Genomic DNA, 25,566 nt, shown 5'->3' on the forward strand with positions numbered 1-25,566 from the left:
AAATCTATCTAGCAGTAGTATTACCGTGCAGGAGGCCCATCCGGTCGTAGCAGTAGAACTTGAGCAGGAGCACCTGGGGCTCCGCGAGGCCGTCGGGATCCTGGAGGCCGGCGGCTGCGAGGTAGCTGCTGTCGACGCCGAAGGGCGCGGGGATGGGGCAGAGCTCGACGAGGTTCTCCTTGAGGACAGGCGACGGCCCGACCCCGACGCGAGGCGGCCACCCAGAGCACGATGTAGCACCAGTAGGCAGCGACCGTCGGTGCTCATGTCACCCTTGAGGACGTTGAGGTCGAAGAGGAGGACCAGGCGACACAGATCGCAGCCCAGGCCCGTCTGGCACGGTCACCATGGTCGGCCGGTAGGGTCGTCGACCGCGTCCCCGTGCCGGATTTGGACCACCTCGTCGCTTGGGCTCGGGATCCTGAGGATCCTGGCCCTGCGCAGCATCATCATCAACAAGGAATATAAAGGCTTCTTACAACACCGCCGCTGACTGGAGCTAGCTTGCCACCAGCAAACCAAAACGCCGGTTGCAACCAACAAGACAGTGAAGTTGCAGTCGCTCTGCGGCGCAGACTAACCATCGGAGCCATGCTTTTACTCAAGCCTTGAGCACCCCTTGAGTGGGCATAAGAAACCAAGAAAAAGCCAAATCGAAGCTGGCCCTAGCCATGGTGCAAACTAAGAGCCTGCAACACATCACCATGGCTTGAAAGGAACGATGCTCAAAGATGGAAAACAAGGCATGCATCGTACCAAACCAAGTTGATCTAGCTTTGTGGCTTCCAGATCTAAAGCAAAACAATAGCAACACTAGAAGGAAACGAGATATTGGGGAGGACTAGCCCAAGGGAATAACTTAAGAAAGATGGAGGATTTATTAGGTGGAAAAAGGAAATGGAACACGAGCTGTCGGCATAAATACTTGCTTCACACCCAGGAGACAAACCTTGCGGGAGAAGAAGGATCGGATCCGGTACGCACAGAACTGGGGAGGTTATTTTGGAGAGCAATGGCAAGGATGACCACAGCAGCGACCCACACAAGAACAACCATGGAAGGAGATAGAGGAGCGGGCCCTCCTTTCTTACCTCACCAGCGTAGAGGCTGTCAGATAGAGGTCTGTGGCAGAGCGGGAAAGCGAGATGGAGGACCAAGTTTATTTTTTAGTTGAATATAGAACAAGTTTATTGTCGTCGGCTATCCGCCGGCCTAAATGGCTTAATTAGCCACTAATGACATTCCCTGGGTCACTGACATGTGGGACCCAACCCCCTTATTAACCATGTTTAAAGTTAACTAACTATGTTAATTTAACTGAAGTGTATGATAGGTGGGACCCCCTAGTAAGATCGACCAGTCAACTGGCCACGGATGTCGTCGTTTTCTTCATGAAGGCTCCGTCGTGCTTTTCTCTTCTCTCCACGTTGCTCTGGGTGAAAACTTGTTCTTCGGGATCGGGTGGTAGCGACTATTCGGTGTCATGCCCTTCTTGAAGGCACCGCGCTTGGAGTCCATGCTTCATCATTGTCCCACTTCACTTCTTCTCGGTGGTAGTTCTCGGGGGGTCTTCGTTGGCCCCAAGTGGTTATTTTTGGCTCATCTGTAGTGTGCTTGGTGGTTGATTGGGTAGTGTTGTGGTGCATCTTACACCTTTATATCTCGCCTTGGGTGTGTGTTGTGTGTGTTTGTGGCGTGTTGTTTCAGGATTTTTTTTATCTCTGGTGGTTGCTTCATATAAAAAGGGGTGAAAGCCTTTTTTGCTAACACATCAGGGCGTCTCCACCGCGGGCCCTTGAAACAGCGCGGCTAAACGTGTTGAGGCGTTCGCTGGGTGGTACGGACGATGCTCCCGTTGCAGGTGACTTCTCCACATTCAAACGGCCTCCATCAACCACACCGTCGCGGCCCGTGTTCAAACCTCATCCCGCGCCATAGCTGCAGTCACTGGCGGATCATGGGGACAATTTCGGGCTCTGGCCACCCCTTCCATCAGCGCAAAAAATATATTTATAGGATATACGGCCCATTTTCATGGCCCACGGTGGACTAGGACAATGGTCAGCCCGTGACGAGGGAGGAGCAGTGGTTCGCCGCCCCATCCCCGTTCCTCTGGTCGCCCCCATGGTGACTGCTGCTACTTCCAGGTCTTCCTCCTCGTCTCAACTTCTCCTACCCTAATTCCCTGAGTGGCCACGTGTTCTTCCTGCTCAGCTCCTCCCCATCTCCATTCTCCACTAGTCCCCTACTCCCTGACCCCCTGAGCAACTGCTCGAGTCCCCTCCCAATCCAGTCCCTAAATCTACTTTGTATGCTTGCTCTTTTCTTCTAGATCCTTTCTCAAATCAAGCAGTAGCAAGTTAGGGCAAGTTGCAAGCTGGGAGCGACAACTCGACATTTATGTTATGTGGCTTTAAGTTTCTGCAATTCTATCTTGACATGTAAATTGCAGACCACCTTTATTTCTTTTATTTTAGATGGTTAGGGTAAGTAGATTACTTCAAGTAAAAGAACAAATGTGGAATCAGTATTTTTAGCTGATAAAAATTTGTTTACAAATTCCAATTTAGGTAGCAATGGGCAGAAACAGAGAAACAACCATGCTTTTCATTTTTGCTGAATCTTTACTGAATCATTCAGTCCATGAACTTGCACTTTCTTGCTTTTACTTGTTATTTTTTCATAAATCTGAACCTGTTGGCCCCCCTCATTTTTGGTTCACGCTCCGCCACTGGCTACAGACATCCTTCTCCGGCCAATTAATCTCTTAGTAGCACGCCCTACATGTCCTCCTCACGCTCCAAAGCCCACTGGGACAACCGTTCCACGGAGCGAGAATGAAATGCCATTCATTGTTGCGGGCTGGCAGGCCAACCAGCATACCGACCCCGACTACGCCTAGATGGAGGACGAGCTGGAGCCAAGGAGGCCGGTGCGTGCTGTCCTCACAACCGAGGCCGCGTTTCATCGGGCGCAGGCAGATGAGGTCTATAGACCTGGACCTCCTCGAGGAGCGCCGGCCCGCGGATGAGCAAATCTTTGCCAGCACGGCCATCGTTGCGGGCGTGGACGTGGTGGAGCATGAGGTGCTGGTCCACTCCTATATCTCCAGTGGAAACTTCCGCCACGATTGCTGGAGCTACCGCCTCCGTCAGGTATGACTGGCTGCTACCCTAGAAACAGCGGCAAAATTGACAAATTTAACCTCAAAGCAAAAGTATTTCACAAACTAAACTATTTTTAAAAATATTTCACACAGCTTACCCTTTTGTGCAGCTCCCGATAGTAAGGCGCTATGCTCTACTGTGCAACTTCTTACAACTAGGCGCTGCACAGTGTGACGCCTGTGTGTTAGGCGCTGCACAGTAGAATGCAGCGCCTTACTGTTAGGCGCTGCACATTAACGCTCAGTTGAGTGAAATACTTTCAAACATAGTTTAGTTTATGAAATAGTTTCATCCTAAGGTTAAATTTATGTCTTTTGCGAGAAACAGCATGGGCGTCGATCGAAAATCCGGTCTGATGCGCGCAGGCAGGCACCTGCGGCGGGAAACCCAACCATCATCGGTGCGAGCAGCATTGGGCGCCTTTTGACTTGTAACACCATGTGAATGCAGCCGCACACACAGGGTCTTATCTGTTCGGCCTTAGGCCAACTCCACCATGCGACCTCATTCTATCCGACCCCGTCCATTTTAGGTAAAACGGACAAACAAGGCGGCTTGACGCGCGACGGCCCGGACCCATCTGGTCTGTTTTGTGTCCGGGCCAACCCAGTTCGAGCGCAAACTTGCACCGGGTTTGGGCCGCCGCGGACACCGAACGGACGCGCCGCTCGTCCGCGGCTGACCGCGTGGCGGGGCGGCCACCTACCTCCCATCCGCCAACATCAATGCGCACGGGCGGCCGGGCCCACCTGTCATCGACCCAATGGAAGGTCGCCGTCCTTCTTAAATGGGTAACCAGTGGACCGGTCGTCGTCCACACTGCCTCACTCCATCCCACGGCCTCCTCAAAATCCGACAGCGCAAAAACCCTAGCCTCCCCCGTCCTCGAGCTCACCGGCCGGCCACCTCGAAGCCATGGGCTTCTGGAACCGCAATGGGAAGCACGACCGCGAGGCCGGCTCCTCGTCAGGGCGCCGCGCCGGCTCCATGAAGAAGGAGGAGCCGACATCACCACCACGTCGGGCCCCCGCGCCGCCCGCGTTTTCCATTGCCCCACGTCCGCCGGCGAGCGCGACTGGCATTACATCCGCGCGTCGGTGTGCCGCCGTTATTGGGAGACGAAAACGTCTCTCCCCTGGAGCGATGTCCACCTCCCCAACAACTGGCACTTATCCGCCGACCATGTGCCGATCCCTCCCGTCCTGGCGAGCGGTCGTGCGGACCGTGAAGAGATCGAGCGCCACCGCCGCCTCCTCCCTAATGACCTGTACTATGACGACAGGTACGCCCCGGACTCCGCCCTCTGGGACACCTGGCTCAAGAATGAGCACGACATGCGGCGTGCCTCCTTCTTCGCCGGCACAGCGTCTAGGCCGCGGCGGCCACGTCGGAAGCGCGCAGCGCCTGCTCCCCAAGAGCGCGGGCGTAGGCGGGTGCGCGGCCTCACGCCCACGCCCTCGCCGTCGCCTTCGCCGTCTTCACCACCACCTCCTCGCATGACAGAGGAGGAGGAGGCCCGTCTCATGGCGCGTGTCATGGAAGACTCCATGTAGACGTGCGATGAGCGCCAGTGGGAGGGCCTGGAGGAGATGATGGCCCGCTCCGCCGCCGGCGAGGTAGCCATCCCCGAGCTGGAGATGGTGGCCGCGGAGGAGACGATGATGGAGGAGCCGATCGCCGCGGGTGGGGCTGGTCCTGCACTGCTCCGGAGATGGCCGCCGTCGTGGGCGTGAACTGGTGCGCCACTCTGCCGCGGTCACTGGAGCGGGAGGCGTCGCCAAGGGAGGAGGTGGTGCAGGCACCTCCCGCCGTCCAGCCCGCCCGCGTCTACCACACACCGCTGGCCCACCTCTGGACGCCGCCGGCCTACGTCGACCTCGTCAGTGACGACAACGACGCCGGCGACCACGGAAGACGGCGACGGAGACAGCATCGACGGGCACGGGTAGGAGCGCGCTGGCGGCAGCCATTTTTTATTTTCTTTTTTATATTTAATTATGCCAAGTTGGACGTAAAACTGGGCCGTTTTGTGGCCATGGACCCTAACTTAAATTTTAAGATTTTTAAACCGCGTTTATTTACTTTTTAAGTCATTTTATTTAAGTTTTTATGTTTTTTTTAAACACGTCCGACACGGACAAGTTTTGGGGTGCGACCGCGCGCTGGACGCACCCACGACCCATCGGACAGACGCGGACATGGGCGAATCCATTGCCGTCCCAAAGGGAAAAAATCTAGTCAAACCGGACGTCTGTTTGAGGTCGTGCGGTGAAGTTGGCCTTAGTGCATGTTGACTCAAAACGGGCATCACCCCAAAAACCGCATGCGCCCATCACTCCAAATCTCATGCCACACCTTCAGCTGCATTAATCTCTGAAGCGTACAGCCCAATTAACCCTTGCAGTTAGTTAATACAACGATGCTGGAAAAAAAGGAACAAACATTCGGGCATCACTACACAGGCTAGAGGCTGAAAATTTCAACGGGTGTTCGCTCACACTGACAGTCGTATGACGGGTCAGACCAGGGAACGCTGACGAACGTATTTGTTCGGTTTTACTCGTCGTGTTTCTGGTTGCCCAAACGCCATGCACCACGCACGCTTGAATGAATAACGGGATGCACATCTACTTCTAGGTGCCCTACGTAGCTCTCGGCACAGCAAAAGTGACCATGTGGGATAAGCTTCGTGTGCGTCCCTTTTACATATTCCTTTTCATTTTTCATCACATTTTTTTCCGAGTGCTGATGTCCGTGTTCCCAAATAACGGCCCGGTCCAGAGCCGATAACATCTGCGTCAACACTGGGAAGGAGCAGCGCTCTCTCTCTTATTTCTGATCAAAAAACATATTCTCAACTTCTGCTTTTTTGCATGGCATGATGGTAGAATATGAAAGAAACGGGCTGATTCAGAGCCCATAGCACCTGCGTCAAAATGACCATGGGGTGCTAACAAGGCCTGTAATGTCTGTATCAGAAAACAAAAAGAAAGGCACTAGAAAAACAAGTAGGAAAGGTTCGAACCTTTAGTCAACAGTTCTCCAAGACCTTCGTGGAACCGTTTGGGGCGAAGGCGAGTGGTTCATGCCTGTTGGACTGTGCACTTGGCAGCCTGGTGTTGTTGTCTTGCAGGTAGCATGGTCCACCTTTCTCTAAAAGAGGAAATAAGCATCAAATGGAATATAAAGTGAAAAAGCAAATGAAATAAGAGGAGGGACCAGATCCCCACACGAACGAGCGCTTGTGATTGCAGCCACGCTAGCGAAACTTTATATCTTTGCTTTTTCCTATATATATATATGTGTGTGTGTGTGTGTGTGTGTGTGTGTGTATGTGTGTGTGTGTTCGACTCATTTTTCTTACATCAAAGGAATTTACAAATGTCTGTGTTGCTGGTAAACGGTATCGACTTGTCACTTTAATACATTGCCAAGAACTTGTTTGTTTTACTAGTTCATGTGTAATTAAATACATTGCCAAAATTGGTAAGTTTTACTAGTTTGATGTTAGTTTCTTATGGCTCTTGCAACACTTTATTTATGATTGCTCACATTCAAGTTTGCAGGATCCAACTGAAACTCCGTTGGCACAACAGGCATGTTTTCAAAAACTTCCTTGTTTACCTGGTTTGCTGGTGTGACTTGTTGCTGTAATAATCTTACCAACATCAAGCTTTCAGGATCCAATTGAAAGTCCAATTGCACAACAGGTACATTCTTAAAAATATATTTATGTAATAGGTTTGCTGCTGTAACTTGTTGCTCTAATCAAGTTACTGGCTACTCAAATTTTCAGGATCCAAGAGAAACTGCAATGCCACCACAGGTTCCTTTTGCAAAACTTGTTTGTTTAACCACTCTGCTGCTGCAACCGGTTGCTCTAATCACGTTACTGGCTACTCAACTTTTCATGATCCAAGCGAAATCCAATGCCACAACACGTACCTTTTGCAAAACTTGTATGTTTAACTGCTTTGCTGCTGCAACCGTTTATAATGATCTTAATAACTACTTTTCAGCATTCAATTGAAAATCTTTAATTCCTTGTTTGTTTAACTGGTTTGATGTTGTAACTCCCAGTTGATATGTTTTCTAACTTCAACTTTTTGTAATCCAATCATAATTTAATGGCAAAACAGGTTAGCCCAAGATCAAAGAGCAAGGTCTCCGTGGACGTTGTATCATCCCACAGCTGTGGCACCAGCCCAATCGTGCATCATGAATTGCCAACTGATGATGCTCTAGAGGCTAAACTATTGGTAGAAAGAGATTTTGCTTCTGCACTTAGAGAGGAAGCTGACATGTTGAGGAAGCAAACAACACAATCACATGCAATACTCAAGACAACCATTAAATATTTGGTGGATTTCAAAACGAAGCAAGTTGAGACTGACCGTATTGTTAAGGTCCTAAAGGAAAAAAGGAAATTAAATTCCCACTTGGTAAATCATAGGCGAAATGTTCTTTCCATCGCTGAATAACCTTTGTGTGATTCGTTCATGTAATCGGTCAAACCATTTGTTTTAGAGTTCATGGAATAATTGTTTTTTTTGTTTGTAATTTTTTCAGCACAAGTTTGTATTAGTTGATAAGACTTTGAGACATTTTGATTGTTGTGCCAATCAGGTTTAATGTGCATTTAACAATAATAGTAGTATAGATGATCCTTAAATGGCACGCATCTGAAAGGGCCAAGATGAAGTACTAGCTTCGCTAAAAAGTGATGCTCTTCTAGAAAATAAAAGTACAGTGGCATGGCTTATGTATGTTAGTTGATATTATTGATCCATATACTCTATAAGTGTTTATATGTCTGTTAGTTTTGTACATTATTTATTGATTGACTCGGTATTTTGAATCTTGAGACATCTCTTTTGTACATATCTAAATGGGACTACTACACATTATGCAACGTGTGACACTTGAGTTGGAAATAAAGTGGTTTCAAATATTCAAATTCACCTTAAACCAGATTCTAGCTTCTGAATTCGAGTATCGGCATTTGTAAATCATATTCATGTATGACGGTGGAATACATCTTTGTCGTGCTTTTGAAGATATATAAAAACACATAGAATGATTTATAAAGATTCGTATAAGAATACAAAATGGATTCGAATTTAGTTGCGAGGGTAAACGTGGATACTTATTTGTCGGTGTTTTGGGAACCGGGGTCCCCAGACTTGCCTGCCTGCGGCCCACGGTGTGGCTTTGCTGGCGGGCCTATAAGGCCCATCTTCATCAACAAGGAATCAAGACCCTCGTGATGGGCCAAGCCTCGTGAGGCGAGCGACAAAAGACCTCCTCAGGTGTAGCCTCATTAGGCCAGCTCGTGAGGGGCGGAGAGTTCAAGGTCGGGCAAACCTCGTGAGGTTCTCGTGACGTGAGCCATGACGATCGAGGCCAGGCGGGCGCTAGTGCGCGGAGTGCCCTTGTTTCCTATTTAGTGCTAAGGGGCAAGTGCAGGCGCAGAGTACCGAGGCATCAAGCAAAGGTTTCCATATTGGTGCAATGAGACCAAGACCAGAAGGATGGCAAGACGGAGGTCACCATGGAGCCCAGGGCGGCGTCACCGCCAGAACCTTTGGCAGACGAAGACCACCTTTTGCCAGGATAGCTTGTACTAGCTGTCCCCTTTCAAATTGACCGTTGTTGGCTCCCTTCCTGCTCAATATTTGGTGAGAGGACCAGGGCCTCTATAAATAGGACTAGCCACCACCATAGGCGGGGAGAGGATGAAAGATCATCCTCAGCCACACAAGTGCACCAAGTACAAGAACACCTCAACCTGAGGAGGTTGTTATTCCCCTTGTACTGTTCATCCTCAACCCAAGAGGCAATCCATCACCACCACACTGGAGTAGGGTATTACACCACAACGGTGGCCTGAACTAGTATAAATCTTGTGTCCTTTGTGTTGCGAGTTCGTCGAGTTAGTTCATGAGATCTAGGCTAAGTTAGGATGTGGATCGATAGGGGGGGGGGGGAGATCTTCGCGCGCACCCCAATGTCCGAACCTTTAGGGTTTTGCGGGAACCCGTGATCCGACATTTGGCGCACCAGGTAGGGGTGTGCCGAAGCTTCCTTTCGGTTGCTCCGTGTCGCGTCGCTTCATCGTCTCCATGGCGGACGCGCGTCGCGCCCGTGCTGAGCGCCAAGCTGCCCTCACCACCCGCGTTGCTCAGATGGCCCCTGTCGGCGGGCCACCGCGTCGCTCTCCGTCGCCTGGCGCCAACGCCGCCACTGGCCTGGCGGGGAACGAGCAGCAAGCATCCTCGATGCACCCCTCGGTGTGACAGGATGGCCGCAGCGCCACTCCATCACTGACTCCCGCTGGTTCGTCGTCTCACGCTCATCGCGTTCCCACGGACGCACGGGCCGCACTCCTCATGGCGCACGAGCTCCTGCGCTACCGCCCGGTCGACGACCTCTACGAGGACTGGCTTAACCGTACTGCCGAGCTTGTCCGCGCTGCAGGGAGCTCCCCAGCGCCGTCCCATTCTCTGCCTCGCCCTCCACCAGCCACGGGTGACGCCGCTCATGGAGCACCTCCACCACCTCTGCCCCAAGACGGCGCCCTAGCGCCAAGGCACGCGGCTCCGCGGCGCGACCCACCACGTCTGGCGCCCGCGCGTGAAGAAAGAAGCTGTCAAGAAGTCCCTCGACCGCAGGCGAACGCTCCGCCACTCCTCGCTCCGCCGTGCCAGGATCGTTTGCTGCAGCAAGGCCCCGCACCGCTAGCCGTAGCGGCGCGCGGGCGCCAAGGCCAAGCTCCACCTCCGAGGCGGGCCCCGGAGACCACGGTCGGCTGCCGCGCCTTCACCCCCGAGCTGCGTAGCGTCGCTTGGTCGGGCAAGTTCAACCCAGATTCGCCTCCTTGCTACGTCGGCACCCCCGACCCCGCGGAGTTCCTGCAGCTCTACGAGCTAAGCATCGGGGCGGCCAACGGCGATGAGAAAGTCATGGCGAACTTGTTTCCCATGGCTCTCAAGGATGTCCCCCGCTCCTGGCTCCTGAACCTGCCTCCAGGGTAAATTTCCTCCTGGGACGAAATGCGCAACCGCTTCATCGCCAACTTCCAGGGCACTCACGACCTCCCCCCGGTTGCAGGTGACCTGCGCCGCATCAAGCAACAACCAGGAGAGACCCTACAGAAGTACATTTAGCGCTTCAACAGCGCGCGCATCAAAATTCCCAAGGTGACCGTCGAGGCCATCATCTCAGCGTTCTCCGACGGTGTCCGCGACGTCCAGATGAAGGAGGAGGTCGCCATCCACGAAGAGTTGTGCACGACCCTGGAGCTGTTCAACATCGCAACCAAGTGTGCAAGAGCTAAGGAGGGGCGCCTCTCCCTCCTCGAGCTCCCTGCTGCAGACCCAGAGGAGAAAAAGACGGAGGCCAAGGATGTGAAGCGCAAGGGAGCAGGCATGCTCGCGGCGGAGCCAGACACCAAGCACGGTAGAGACCAGCCCGAGTCATCGAAGGGCAGCCGACCGTTCGGTGCCTTCCATAACCTGCATACCCACAACACCAGCGACTGTCAAGAGCTCAGAGCCATTCGAGAAGGACGCTTCGGTCGACGCCCCGAGCACAGCGACCGGGGCTACGACCAAGGAGGAGGACGTGGTGGCGGACACTGGGACGACCGTGGCCCATGCCAGGAGTGGCACGACCGGCCTCGTGAGGACCGCTGGTAGCATCAGCCTTGCCAGGGCGCTTGGTGGGACCAACCTCGTGAGGCTCGTCCTCAAGGCAACGCAGGCCTTCCTCCATTACCACCACCACCTAGAAGGAATGATGACCACCATCTAGACAAGGGGGCTGGGGGCTTCCAGGAGCCACGCGTTGTCGCCTACATCTTGGGCGGAGCTCAACCCCCAGCCTCCTAGCGTATCTTCAATCAGTTTGCCCATGAAGTGAATGCAGTTATCCCCAAGCTCGAAGCCACACGCCCACTCAGAAAGTCCAGGTGCCCCATCACGTTCAGTTCGGCAGATCAGCTCAACTGTGCGGCTACTACTGGCGTCCTCCCAATGCTCTATTCGCTAGTCATCAGCAACGTGCAAGTTATCAAGACCCTCATCAACGGCGACGCAGGGCTCAATGTCTTGTTCGTCGACACGTTCGACAACCTCCAAGTGCCATATGATCAGCTTCAGCCTACCAAGCCTTCCTCAGGAGTGACTGAGGGCTCTACTACCCCGATCGGGCAGGTTCGCCTCCCCATTACCTTCAGAGAACGCAACAACTACCGCACCGAACTCATCGAATTCGACGTCGCCTACATCCACCTTCCATACAATGCCATCCTCGGGTATCCAGCCCTGGCCAAGTTCATGGCGGTGACCCATCACGGCTACAATGTCCTCAAGATGCCGGGAAGCGGCGGAATCATCACAGTCCCATGCGAAGAAAGAGACGCGGTGTGCTCCCTCAAGCGTGCCTTCCAAGCTGCAGCAATCGATGACCCTGATAGTCTGGGCGAGTGCCCTCCTGAGGCCACCCCCAAGAAGAAGAAGCAGCTACGTCACGCAGGGCTTCAGGCAAGTGGCGCCTCATCAGGATCGGCGTCCGCGCCTGGGGCACCTCCCTCCATCGCATAAGGGGCGTGCCTAGTGCCCCTCTCGGGCAGGGCTCGGGGGCTCTCTTCTGGAGGGCCTCACACTTTTCCAGCATCACGAGGGACTCACACTCGCAGCACGTTTCCCTTAGGAGAACATAGGGCAAGGAGTGCCAACCGCTCAGGAGTTCATCACCAAGACAACTCAGGAACTGCAAGACGCGAGGGCCATGCGCGTCAGCCGCCGCTCACCAGGCGCAGCTCCCCATCTAGGCGAGGATGCCGGGCTGCATGTCTGCATCGATGTTCCAGGGCTCAATCGGGCTGCCTCTCAGGAGCTTCTCTGGCCTTCGCGCATGGGACGCTGCAAGGGCCCACCTCATAGTTACGTCCGCATTCCCTTCGGTCTGCCGAGCATGGCGGCCGCCTATCATCGCAACGTGCCGAGCATCCTGGTGGCTCAGGAGGCCAGGCACCATGCCGTGCTGACGGAGATGAAGACGGTCCTCGAGGAACCCCCTGGGCTCCCAAGGCCTCCAGAGCCTCAGGGCCCTAGTGGCTCATGAGGGGCAGCCCTTCGCCGCACGCCTTCAGCTACCCCATCTCTCCTTCATCGACATGACTAGGTGACATTTTCCAAGGTTCATTCAGCTGGGAGCGCCCCAGGGCAGCATCATTCCTAGGGCATGTGTGTCCGTCCCTGTGGCATGTATCTTTCCTTTTATGTCTTTAGCTTACCCTGTTGGGGGCGCCCCTCGGGCTGCATCATCCCTAAGCCGCTTGGGCCGGACCCGGTGGCATGCATCTTCCCTGCACTTACCTGAGCTAGGTTGCTTTCCATGCTTAATCTATCTATGACTATCGCCTGCTTGATAGTCACCCACCGTGGGAGCCGCGCGTCGGCCGACTTTCTTCAGGACCCTTCGCATTGTCTAACCATTTCGCAGGACCAGGACAACAAACAAGAACAAGACCAGGCGCAACCCGCTTTGAGGTAGGGCCTCGTGAGTCCCGCGCTGGCTCACGAGCGCCCAGATACACCTCGTCTAGCCCTGCTATGCAAGCCATGTGTCAGGGCAGGGTTGTACACGCCCCGGGGGATCTCCGCAGTAGAGAGGCCCCACTCACGCACCAAAAGCAAACCAGCAATCACCACGGCGACCGGTGCCCTTCCATGTGCTAGCTTGCAGGAATTTCATGAGGGCCATAGCAGGTGGTACCACGAACTCTCTCTCTCTCATCATGCGATTCGCTTGCGCGTTAAAAGGGGGATCCTGAGCATCGTGTCTCAGGAGCTCTTACTAGCTCTCTAGCACTCACCCCCTGGCCTTGACCACGGCACGAGACCTGGCATACCAGCGGTGGCTGAGCTCGCTCGAGGGCTGGGACCTGATGATGCAGAGCACCGAGAAGGACATGGAGGGGAGGGGGAGGCCCGCACGGGCCAGATCTAGCCACACTACAGCGACCGGCGAGCGAGTCTGGCATGACCCGAGGAGCAGACCCTAGAATGCCAAAGATAAGTTCTCGCTCTAGATCCACCAGTCGCTTGCGGCACGAGACCCTCGCTCACTCCCTTCGCTGCCCTGCTGCGACAATGTTTTCTTCCTTTCCCGTTCTAAGACAGCTGCTCGCGCGCTATGAGGGACCTCCTGAGCATCGCGCCTCAGGAGCTCTTACTGGACCTCTGGCCGCTCACCTCCTAGCCTTGACCACGGCACGCGACCTGGCATACCAGCGATGGCTGCAGCCTGCCTGGGGACCGGGACCTGTCAGCGTAGAGCACCAAGCTGCCCCAGGATTGGAAAGGGGAGGCCGAGCCTCGGCAGGATATGCGCACACAAATCTTCATAACGGTGCCTATATTGACAAAAGGCATTACAGACGCTTTACACACCCCACGGGGCCTGTTTCATGATTCCTCGCAGGGAACAAAGGGAAGGAATTCCTAGGGGTTCTATCTACGTGCACCAGGTGTCGCCGACGCCATCATCAACAGTGGGCCACACGAGGACAACGCCAACTCCATCCAGATCAGCGTCGACGCTGGCTGGACGCCGCGGCCTTGCTCCAGGCTCGGTGGGAGCTCAGGGGCACGTGACTGTCGTTGCTCGTCTCCAGAGACTCCAAGAGCTCAGGAGAGTCACTGGACCACCAGAAGTCGCCACTGTCGCTGGAGGAGCTACAGCCGAGACCAGTGGCCGGCCCCGCGCTCACCGCAACGCCGCCCTGGCGACATCCTTCAGGGCAGCACTCCAGGCGGCGGCCTTCCTTGTCGAAGACCTTGAAGAACAGCACGGAGGCGCCGTTGTACTTGAAGTGGTTCACGAGGGCGCCCTCCGCGCGGCAGACTCGAGGAATCTCACCCCAGCCTCGGGTCATGAAGATCTTCCCGGAGGCAAGGGTTCCAATCTCCGCTCCAGTCGCTGGGGCGTTGCAGTCGGCATGCTGCAGCCAAACTTCGCGGAGGCCCTTCTGTGGCATCTCGGTGGCGAAGAACGGTGGGAGGCATATCCAGGTGCTCGGGGGCATCGCCGCCCACTGCACAAACTCGCACGAAGACTACGCAGCATGGACCCCTGGGCCGACGACGTGCACCTCCGTGGCACGGCGACCATGGCCCTGGCGCGGGCGGCGCCACTAACCGCGCTCCTCCCTCCGGAATCGTCAGCATGAGCATGCAAGGGAAGCGGGTACCCAGGTGGCGGCCTCTCATACCAAGGCCTCGACACCACCGGCCTCACGACAACCTCACGGCGATGAGACCTCCTTTTCTTCGGCGAGAGCAGCTCGGGCACGTTGAGGGGAGCCTTGCCTTTGTCTGCGGCCAGGAACCTTTGGATCGGCTCCATGTCTACACAAGCAATAAGTGCAGCAAGGAAGAATAAGAAGCAGGAGAGGTAGAGGAAAGATGGGAGAGGGAGGCTCCGCCCCCTCCAATTTATACCAGGAGGAGGCCAACTAGCACCCCCCACGATCACAGGTAATGATGGTTTTCCTTGCATGTCGCAGGGACTTCTCACGTCGGGCAGTTGCCGAGGCAGCATGGGGAAGCGGAGATGCCCACGTCCAACCAACCGCCATGCGTCGACCGAGGCTGCAGGCTATTGGGGCCCGCGGCGCTCCGCACTTGACCCTTGGCTTCTCCTTAAAGCCAAGCCCGAGCGCGCCTTGGGCCCGGGGGCTACAGTCGACGTTCTAGGAACAGGGGTCCCCAGACTTTCCTGCCGGCGGCCCACGGCATGGCCTTGCTGGCGGGCCTGTACGGCCCATCTTCATCAACAAGGAATCAAGACCCTTGCGAGGCGGATGACACAAGAGCTCCTCAGGAGCAGCCTCATCAGGCCGGCTCGTGAGGGGCGGAGAGTTCAAGGTCAGGCAAACGTCATGAGGTTCTTGTGACGTGAGCCATGACGATCGAGGCCAGGCGGGCGCCAGTGCGCGCATCGTCCTTGTTTCCTCTTTAGTGCTAAGGGGGCAAGTACATACGCGGAGTACCGAGTCATCAAGCAAAGGTTTCCATATTGGTGCAACGAGACCAAGAACAGAAGGACGGCAAGACGGAGGTCACAGTGGAGCCCAGGATGGCATCACCGCCAGAACCTTTGGCAGGCGAAGACCACCTTTTGTCAGGATAGCTTGTACTAGTTGTCCCCTTTCAAATTGGCCGTTGTTGGCTCCCTTCCCGCTCCATATTTGGGAGAGGACCAGGGCCTCTATAAATAGGTAGCCACCACCATAGCGGGGAGAGGATGGAAGATCATCCTCAGCTACACAAGTGCTCCAAGCACAAGAACACCTCAACCCGAGGAGGCTGTTCTTCCCCTTGTACTGTTCATCCTCAGCCCAAGAGGCAATCCACCACCACCACACTGGAGTAGGGTATTACACCACAACGGTGGCCCGAACCAGTATAAATCTTGTGTCCTTTGTGTTGCGAGTTTGTCGAGTTAGTTTGTGAGATCTTGGCTAAGTTAGGACACTGATCGATAGGGGGGGGGGGTATCTTCACGCGCACCCTAGTGTTCGAACCTTAAGGGTTTTGCCGGAACCCGTGATCCAACATTATTGCGCCAAAATTCTAAAGAAGCAGCAAAATGTCGACTCCCGCGTCAGCTACCCGAAGCCAGTGTTTGGGAAATGTAAATTACTGTCTACCCCTTACACGGACAATCCATTGGCCCGATTTCCATTGCTCTCACTAGGGGTAGGTTAGTAACTTCAATTAGACGTGAGACGAGTGCCTCTGAGCGCATTCCAACATGGTGGGCGCCAAACATGGGCGGCAAAACACATTTGCTTCAAGATCATGCGAGAGACCTCTGTCTCTCCATCCATTTCCCCATTCATACATGGTGGGCGGCAAAACAAACTCGACTCGGCCGAAATCGATGTAGGCAAATATTTTCAACAGGGGCAGGTTTGTAACTTCACTCAGATGTGCCACAACCGCCCTACTTGTCAGCATCGTTCATACACCATGGGCGCTAAAACAACCTCCCCTTGCCCTAAATCACTCTGGGCAAATATTGGGGAGATGCGAGATTAGCGTCCTATCCCCAATCGAGGAGACATCCAAATTTTAAACGGGGGCTAAGTTCGTAACTTCCCCATATTTCAGATAGACGCGTCCCAAAAACATGGTTCCCTATACCTCTCCCTCCATTCGAGTTCATACACCGTCCGTGCTAGAACATTAAAGTGCAACTATCCCTGGGTGGTTTGGTAATTCCTAACAACATATAGCTCATTGAGCTAATGCTATTCCAAGATGAATATTTCAGGAAAGCTCAATGGTTGGCATGGCATGGATTAGAAAGTGGACCCTTCAGAATGCTAAGGATAAAAGATTGGCTCAAGCTCAAAGCACAAGACTCTACATTTTCTATTGTAGTGATCCAAGATCACATTGAGTCTATAGCAAAAGCCAATACTATTAAGAAGGGATGAGGTGTTTCTTAATGAGGTGCTTGCTCAAAATGCTTAGTGATATGCTCCAAAACCCTCCACTACTTTCTCACATCCACATATGTCCCAAACCATGAGTCAAACTAGGCCCCACCGAAATTTTCTATCTAGCGCCCCCGAGTTCAGTTGACATAGCCACTGCCAAAAACCCTAGTCTTGTCGGTCTCACCGATAGGGATCTCTGTCTCACCGAGATGGGATTGTAATCTGTCTGTTTCCCTTCGTAACCTTTTGGTCAAACCAAGATGAGCGATCGGTCCCACCAAGATTGCAATGTAAACTCTCTGTTTTCCTTTCATAACACTTCGGCCCAACCGAGATGAGCGAATCGGTCCCACCGAGTTTGCCTGACCAACTCTCTGTCAGTCCATTACCAAAATCGGTCTCATCGAGTTTGTGTAATCGGTCTCACTGAGATTATGTTATGCCCTAACCCTAACGAAGTCGGTCCCACCGAGTTGACATGTCGGTCCCACGAGAATCCTAACGTTCACATTTTGAACTAAATCGGTCTGACCGAGTTTCATGATTCGGTCCCACCGAGTTTGGTGATTTGTGTGTAACGGTTAGATTTTGTGTGGAGGCTATTTATACCCCTCCACCCACTCTTCATTCCTGGAGAGAGCCATCAGAACATGCCTACACTTCCAATACATATTTTCTGCGAGAGAACCACCTACACTTGTGCTGAGGTCAAGATATTCCATTCCAACCACATAAATCTTGATCTCTAGCCTTCCCCAAGTTGCTTTCCACTCAAATCTTCTTTCTACCAAATCCAATCTTATGAGAGAGAGTTGAGTGTTGGGGAGACTATCATTTTGAAGCACAAGATCAAGGAGTTCATCATCAACACACCATTTGTTACTTCTTGGAGAGTGGTGTCTCCTAGATTGGCTAGGTGTCACTTGGGAGCCTCCGACAAAATTGTGGAGTTGAACCAAGGAGTTTGTAAGGGCAAGGAGATCGCCTACATCGTGAAGATCTACCCTAGTGAGGCAAGTCCTTCGTGGGCGACGACCATGGTGGGATAGAAAAGGTTGCTTCTTCGTGGACCCTTCGTGGGCGGAGCCCTCCATGGACTCGCACAACTGTTACCCTTCGTGGGTTGAAGTCTCCATCAACGTGGATGTATGATAGCACCACCTATCGGAACCACGGATAAAAAATCTCCGTGTCAACATTGCGTTTGCTCCCTCAAACTCATCTCTTTACCTTCATATGCAATTGTTTTACATTCCGCTGCTATACTCTTAGAATTGCATGTGTAGGTTGATTGCTTGACTTGTGCTATGTTGCTAAAATCTGCCAAGAACTAAAATTGGGAAAAAGGCTATATTTTTATTTGGTCAAGTAGTCTAATCACCCCCCTATAGACATACTTTCGATCCTACCGAACACCATCCCCACACCAGCCTCCTCCGTCCACCACCCCATCCATCACTGCCATCCTCCACCCCATCAATCGCCACCGCCCTCCACCATGCCAGAACGCCTACCAAGACCGCGTCGTCCACTGCTAGGGATGGACGTTTCTCATCCATGGCAACAGACTAGGAGCCTTGCATCGCGTCCTCTTGCTTCATCGGCGGCGGCGTCCTCTTTGCCGGGGCCGCTGACACGACCTTCTCGTCCACCACAATGGACTTATCCCCCGATGCACCCGTCTACCGTTGTAGATCTGCTTCAATGACACCGTTAGCCATTGCATCCTTGATGCCTACACGGCGCCACAAGAGAGGTGGTACTTCATATCTGCTCGACTTTTTGATCTCAACCAGAAAATAGATCGTAACTTGGTTCTTAGTTCGAAGCAAACAATGGAAGCTAAATAGCATTTATGTGGTTTGCAACATTAAATCTGCCATGACATAGTCATAATAGGGTTTAATTGATCATGCTTAGGGTTTAATTTATCATGTTGGTTCCGTGGTGGTTTCTTTAATAGAAATCGGAGGGGAAACCCTCTTTTCCTCAAAAAATGCTTAAGGTTTACCCCTTTTATGAGCACTATACGATCAACATATGTGCTTCATGTCATAATAGCACCGCTCCACCCATCCAGGAAAAGTGCGCTAGAGCTATTAGTAGGAGTGAGCTTCCATGAAGCGCGCTGCTGCTACACTTGTATAGCAGTAGCACGGGCGTGCACGCGCTACTGCTACAGGTTAGCTGTAGCGCCTTATTAGTAGCGCCAGTCCTCGCGCTACTGATATACCTAGAACCCGCGCTGCTGCTAGCCTTTTCCCTATTAGTGTGATGCTACACTGAGATCCATGCTTATTTTGAGATACTTCAGTAAGGATGTTGTGAACATGTGGTTATGCTCTATCCATTCAAGACCCTGTTTGAAATTATGGAGTGATCTAGCATGTCATTTTCTTGCTCTACTTTTGCTATAAAATATTCCTGGCAGATTGTTAACATGTTAATCAATATTGCCATGGTTGTTGCTAGTGATCCATGCATCCTATTAGCTTTCCCTTGCCATGGTTAGCTTCATGAACATGTCATCTTGGTATTGGTATGCTTAAGTTTTCATTTAATACTTTTTGTGAGTGGCATGAGCTCACAAAGTTGCTATCATAAATCTGTTAATGCCATGCTCTGTTTTTCTTCTAAGTCTGAATCTGTTTATAAAAACTTGCTATGTTTACTTGCGTTCCATCATATCTTATGTGCCTTTTTGGCTCATATTCAGTAAGGGAGTTTTGTTCTATGTATTTAGTAGAATCATGCCATGCCTTTGTTTGCTATGATATGTTCCTATAGCATGTTGTTTGCTAGCTCTAAACAGTGCTTCCTGATGTTGTTTTTGACATGTTAGTATTTTCACAAAGTCTGTGAAGCTGATATCTTTTGCACTTTTGCCATGCTTGTTTGAACCTGTTCTAGTGTGATTTAGCCGTAGCTCAGTATTCATGTTTTGTCAAGCATCTCTTGTACATCACTGCCATATGCCTTGTTGATATGTTGGAGTGCAGTAGCTTAGTTTTTCTTGTTGCATTCTAAGTGCCATCGTGCTGTTAATCACAGTTTTGCACCATTCTTGTTTTGCTTGCCATTTGCAAAGTGTGCATCCTATTTCCGGTGATCCTTATATTGATTTCGACTGAAATCATCTCATCTTTCCAGCAGCATACTTGGTTTGCCAAGTTGATTCCTTGATCATTATTTCCCTTCCGTAGCACGCATATGCATTGCATATGATATCTTGCATATCATGCCATGTATTGCATCATGTTGCTTGTGCATTGCATCGTGATTGATTGTTGTTCCATCACTTGTGTTGTTGCTTTGGGTAGATCCAGGAGACGAGTACGTAACCAAGGAACCTATTGAGTACGCTAACGAGGACTTTGCAGGCAAGATGACCATACCATCGAAATCACTTCTATCTTTGCTTGCTAGTTGTTTGCTCTATCGCTATGTCGCGCTACCTACCACTTGTTTGTCATGCCTCCCATATTGCCATGTCAGGCCTCTAACTCACCTTCATAGCAAACCGTTGTTTGGCTATGTTACCGCTTTTCCTCAGCCCCTCTTATAGCGTTGCTAGTTGTAGGTGAAGTTGAATTTTGTTCCATGTTGGAACATGGATATTGTTGGGATATCATTATTACATCTTATTTACTTTAAAGAATCTATATACTTGGTAAAGGGTGGATGGCTCGGCCTTATGCCTGGTGTTTTGTTCCACTATTGCCGCCTTAATTTCCGTTATACCAGTGTTATGTTCCTTGATTTTGCGTTCCTTACGCGGTTGGGTGTTATGGGAACCCCTTGACAGTTCGCTTTGAATAAAACTCCTCCAACAAGGCCAAACCTTGGTTTTAACATTTGCCACCTAAGACTTTTTCCCTTGGGTTCCGCGGACTCAAGGGTCATCTTTATTTTAAACCCCGTGGCTAGTGCTCCTCTGAGTGTTGGTCCAAACTAGAGCACTGTGCGGGACCGTCCCTCGGGAACTTGGGTTATTTTGGTACCTGTACGCTTAGCTTATCCGGTGTGCCCTAAGAACGAGATATGTGCAACTACCTCGGGATTTGCCGGCACATCCGGGCGTTCTTGGTGGTCTTGTTTCAGCATTGTCGAAATGCCTTGTAACTGGGATTCCGAGACTGATCGAGTCTTTCCGGGAGAAGGAATATCCTTCGTTGACCATGAGAGCTTGTGATGGGCTCTGTTGGGACACCCCTGCAGGGTATATACTTTCGAGAGTCGTGCCCGTGGTTATTTGGCAGATGGGAATTTGATAATATCCGGTTGTAGAGAACTTGACACTTGACTTAATTAAAATGAATCAACCGCGTGTCTAGCCGTGATGGTCTCTTTCCAGCGGAGTCCGGGAAGTGAACACAGTCTTGTGTTATGCTTGAATGTAAGTAGTTTCATGATCAATTCTTGATAACTTCTAGATTCTCGACCATTGCGTTGCTTCTCTTCTAGCTCTTATTTGCATATGTTAGCCACCATATATGCTTAGCGCTTGCTGCAGCTCCACCTCACTACCTTATCCTACCCATAATCTTAAATAGTCTTTATCTCGCGGGTGTGAGATTCCTGAGTCCTCGTGACTCACAGATACTTCCAAACTATTGTAGGTGCCGATGATACCAGTGTAGGTGACGCAATCGAGCTCAAGTGGGAGCTCAATGAAGATCTTGATCATTGTTTTGTTTCTTTTTCGGTTGATCAGTAATGGAGCCAAGTTGGGACGATCGGGGATCTAGCATTTGGGGTTCATCTTCCTTTTATTCGGATTTGACCGTAGTCGGTCTTTGACTGTATTTGGATGATGTATGAATTATTATGTATTGTGTGAAGTGGCGATTGTAAGCCAACTCTTTATCCCTTTCTTATTCAGTACATGGGATTCTGTGAAGATTACCCCTCTTGCGACAAAACTACCATGCGGCTATGCCTCTAAGTCGTGCCCCGGCATGTGGGAGATATAGCCGCATTGTGGGTGTTACAAGTTGGTAATCAGAGCCATCCCCGAGTTAGGAGCCCCCTGCTTGATTGAATCGCTGACGTTGTTCAGTCTAGAAAAAAAATATTTTGAGTCTTAGGATTATATATATATATATATATATATATATATATATATATATCGGAGAGTAGGATTCTTTTTACTCCTCAGTCCCTTCGTCGCTCTGGTGAGGCCTCCTGACGTAGAAGTTTTGACTCTCCTCTCCTCAAATTTCACAAAAAAAATTAGGATCACGTGGATATCTTGGAATCGTTCCAATAGTCTTGTGACGAGAACATTATTCTTGGTGCCTCCTGACATTTAGGGGTTGTGGCAGTGTCCTGGGGAGTTGAGCTCCGAGGTGTTGTCGTCACAATTTTATCATTGCAGTTCTGGAATACCTGAGTTCGCCGACATTGAAAATCTCTTTTATGCAGTTGTTGGTGAGATAGCATCAACGCCACCCAGTACAGGGGCGGGAGTTCGGGAGTAATTCCAAAACTCGTATAACGGATGCTTTTCGAAGGTTGAGGTACATGATTTCAAAAGGTTTCTTGGTTGTGTGTTGAAGGATGGATACAGCTGGATGTAGGGATTGTTAGTTTGGGTGAGATATTATGCTTCCCTTGTATCCCCAACACCTGATTTCGTAACCAGAAAGTTTCGGTAGTTTATAGGTGGGAATTCAAGTATCTCGTAGGATATCTTTCCGATAGATACATGATACAATATGGGGGTCTATACTATGTTTGTTTCTGGCTTATTCTGCAAGCCAAATCCTTTGTTTTGTTTTGAGTTGTGGTATTCGAGTTGCTTCTATGTCAAATGTAGATTCCATACCTTTTCTGAACGGTGTTTGTTTCATCCGTCCCCAAGTTGCCTTTGTTTTTCCCGCCCTCCCAACCCTTTTCCTTCAAGGAATCAGATGTCTTAATCAAGTATCCATTTGATTCATGTGAAGTCTCTTCATTCTTTTCGATCAATGTTCTTATCCGGTGGTTCTTATGAAGATGCTCTACAAGTTCATCATTCTTCATTCGTTTTCCTTCTCCGGTGGATTCAATTCAAGCTTTTTGTGTTGATCATATCCCTTTTCCTTGTTTCAAATGCTTTCCCATGCTGTTGCACCTCTTAATCGCTCACCTCTCCCTATTCATGTCCGAAGTGCCGAAGATATCTCAGAAGATTCGTGTTTTCACTCCTAATCCGTTCAACCTATCTCGACGTTGTTATCTCATTCAAGTCATTTAATTCAACTGGCGCAATTGCTCTTTTAAATCGTTCAATGGTGTATCTTTTGAGTGGGCCCTAACCAACAGGTCTTTTCCCAGGATCTTACCTAACTCTTCTAATTTTCTCGGAGCTACTGTCAAATTCTTTTCAATGTGTGACATAAGAATGGATTGTCATCAGTCATATGTCTTTCTTTAAGATCTTTCAAATTCTTTTCATTGTTGTTTCAACCTTTATATTCTACATTATTCCGGAGTGTCTGAACAATTGATGGTAGTGTTTCTCGTCGTCATTCTCAGATTTTGAAGACCAAAGAAGAGTTCTTCTTAAATCCTTACCCGTTCTTCCAAAGATTCATAGTTCAAGCTTGCCGCCATCCTCTCAAAATTTTGTTCGATTGTGAGAATTCTTTTCACCCATCCGGACAATTTCGGGAGTTGTTTTCATTTTTCTTGATAATCTAAAGGCCATCATTTCAGAAGATTTATTCATTCTAGCTTTCAGCTCTCCTTCTCAAATTCTTCCGTGGCATCGTTCAAGTATTCTCTAATCAACTTGTGATCTCTTCGTTCTCATGTATGTAAATTCCCTCAAGTATCTTCATTCATTCTCTAATTCTTCCCGGTGTTTTCCTCCTCTTTTCTTTGTTCATTTTCAATTCTTATGGTGGTTCGTTCAAGAGTTCTCTTCCTTCGTTATCATACAGATTCATTCGTTCTTTCCAATCCTACCGGCGGTTCGTTGAAGTCTTTTATCAAGTTTGCGCTATATCTCTCTTAATCCTTTCTACAAGAATAAGTAGTATGCCAAATCCGTTGCTTGTCATCAATTTAAATTGGTGAAGGATAAGCATAATGTAATCCTTATTCTTGTTTCATCAAGTAAATTCAATTCCTTATTCCAGAGCTTCATCAAAAAATTCTTAGTTTCAATTGTTCATCTTTCTTTTCTGGAGTTCCATGTTTTCTCAGTTATATCATCGCGAAGATCCATCTAAATCATTGCAAGGCTTCACCTTGTGTTTTCAACTTCTCTTTCTTTTTATCATCCTTTTATTATCGGTGTTCTTTATGGAGACTCTACATGGTGGTTCGTCAAGGATTCTTTTCATTCTTCAATTGTTCTTCAAGATTTCTCTCGAAGTTAAGTTCCGCCAAGCTATACTAAAAAATAAACATAGTGTTCAACACATGTCTTGTTTTGAGGAGTTCAAGCTTCATCTTGCATAACAAAGTGCAATTCTTTCACATCTCATCTTTTGAGGTGGTGTTATGTCATTGTTGATAATTTCCCTTCGTGTTTCATGATTCACAAGTTTTCAAGAGTGACATATCTAAATCCATCATTTTCTCTTCGCTCAAGATATGATTTCAATCCATCAATCTCTTCATTGGAGTTATATTGGGTTATATTTCACCTAAAGATTTTCCTAGGGATTGTTGCTATTTATGGTTCTCATAAATGACCCAAGTTCTTCATTTATCCTCCCGGTGAAATAAGTTTCTCGTCTCCTTGTTGATATCAATCCAATCTTTTGTTTCCGTTAGTGGCAGAATTTCACCTCGTAGTTTTGAAATGTTCTCCATAAGCCCACTACAAGCTTGTTGTTTTCGTTGTTGGTTTTCCAACAACTCCGTTATAACTTTCTTGGAAGGGTGCTCTCCAAGCGCATTTGTGGCATAAGTTGGCATTTTCCTCTTCATTCTTTTATTCCAATGATCTATCTTCTATTTCCCCTTTCTTATTCCGTTTCAACCAGAGTGGTTACTTGTCCTTCCTTGCTGCTGGAGCTCTTCATTCATGTCTTGCAACCCCAAGGTTTTCACAGTGTTCCTTGTTCCTCTTGTCTAACGGAGTGTTTTCAACTTTGTTCATCTCCGTTGTATTCTTTTCTCGAAATTGTTTAACCTATCAAGGTTAATTGGTTTCACTCATTTGTCAAAGAAGCAACTTAGTTTTACCTCTTCTCTCCCTTTTCCGTTTCACTCCGTTGCCATCCTAGATCTCGGGAAGAGATCCTCTTGTAGTGGCGGAGTGTTGTAACGCCCCGGATACAACATTCCATATTTGTAACTCTGACTCTTGCCATTTTTGGCTATGTGATATGTTATTCCCTTTGTTCTTGGGTTTTTTCTTCGTTTTGCATTTTGCTCATGTCATGCATTTTATATCATGTCATCATGTGCATCTCATTTGCATACGTGTTCGTCTCATGCATCCGGTCATTTTCCCCGTTGTCCATTTCGCAATCCGACACACCCACATGCACCTGGCGCACCCCTCTTGTCTCTTTTCGTGAGTGGGATAAAAACATTCTCGGAATGGGTCGAGATTTGTCAAGTGGCCTTAGTACACCACTGGTAGACCGCCTGTCAAATTTCATTTCATTTGGAGGCCGTTTGTTGCCCCAACGGTTAATCGGGTACCCGCAAAAGCCTCTTTTGTGTTGCAGCCCAACACCCCTCGCAAACAGCCCAATAAGCCATCTAAACGATCTCCATGTTCTCCGCCGCTGGATCACGATCGTGTGGGCGAAAACTGCACCTCATTTGGACACTCCAAACTCCTCCTACCTATAAATAGGTCCACTTCTCCCCTCCATTTTCTCAGTCCAAACCCTAGATCCACTCCTCCCCGCACCGCCGGACATGTCCGCAGCCGTCCGG

Source organism: Triticum aestivum, chromosome 4A (genome assembly GCF_018294505.1).
Source record: "Triticum aestivum cultivar Chinese Spring chromosome 4A, IWGSC CS RefSeq v2.1, whole genome shotgun sequence".
In the NCBI taxonomy this organism is placed as follows: domain Eukaryota; kingdom Viridiplantae; phylum Streptophyta; class Magnoliopsida; order Poales; family Poaceae; genus Triticum; species Triticum aestivum.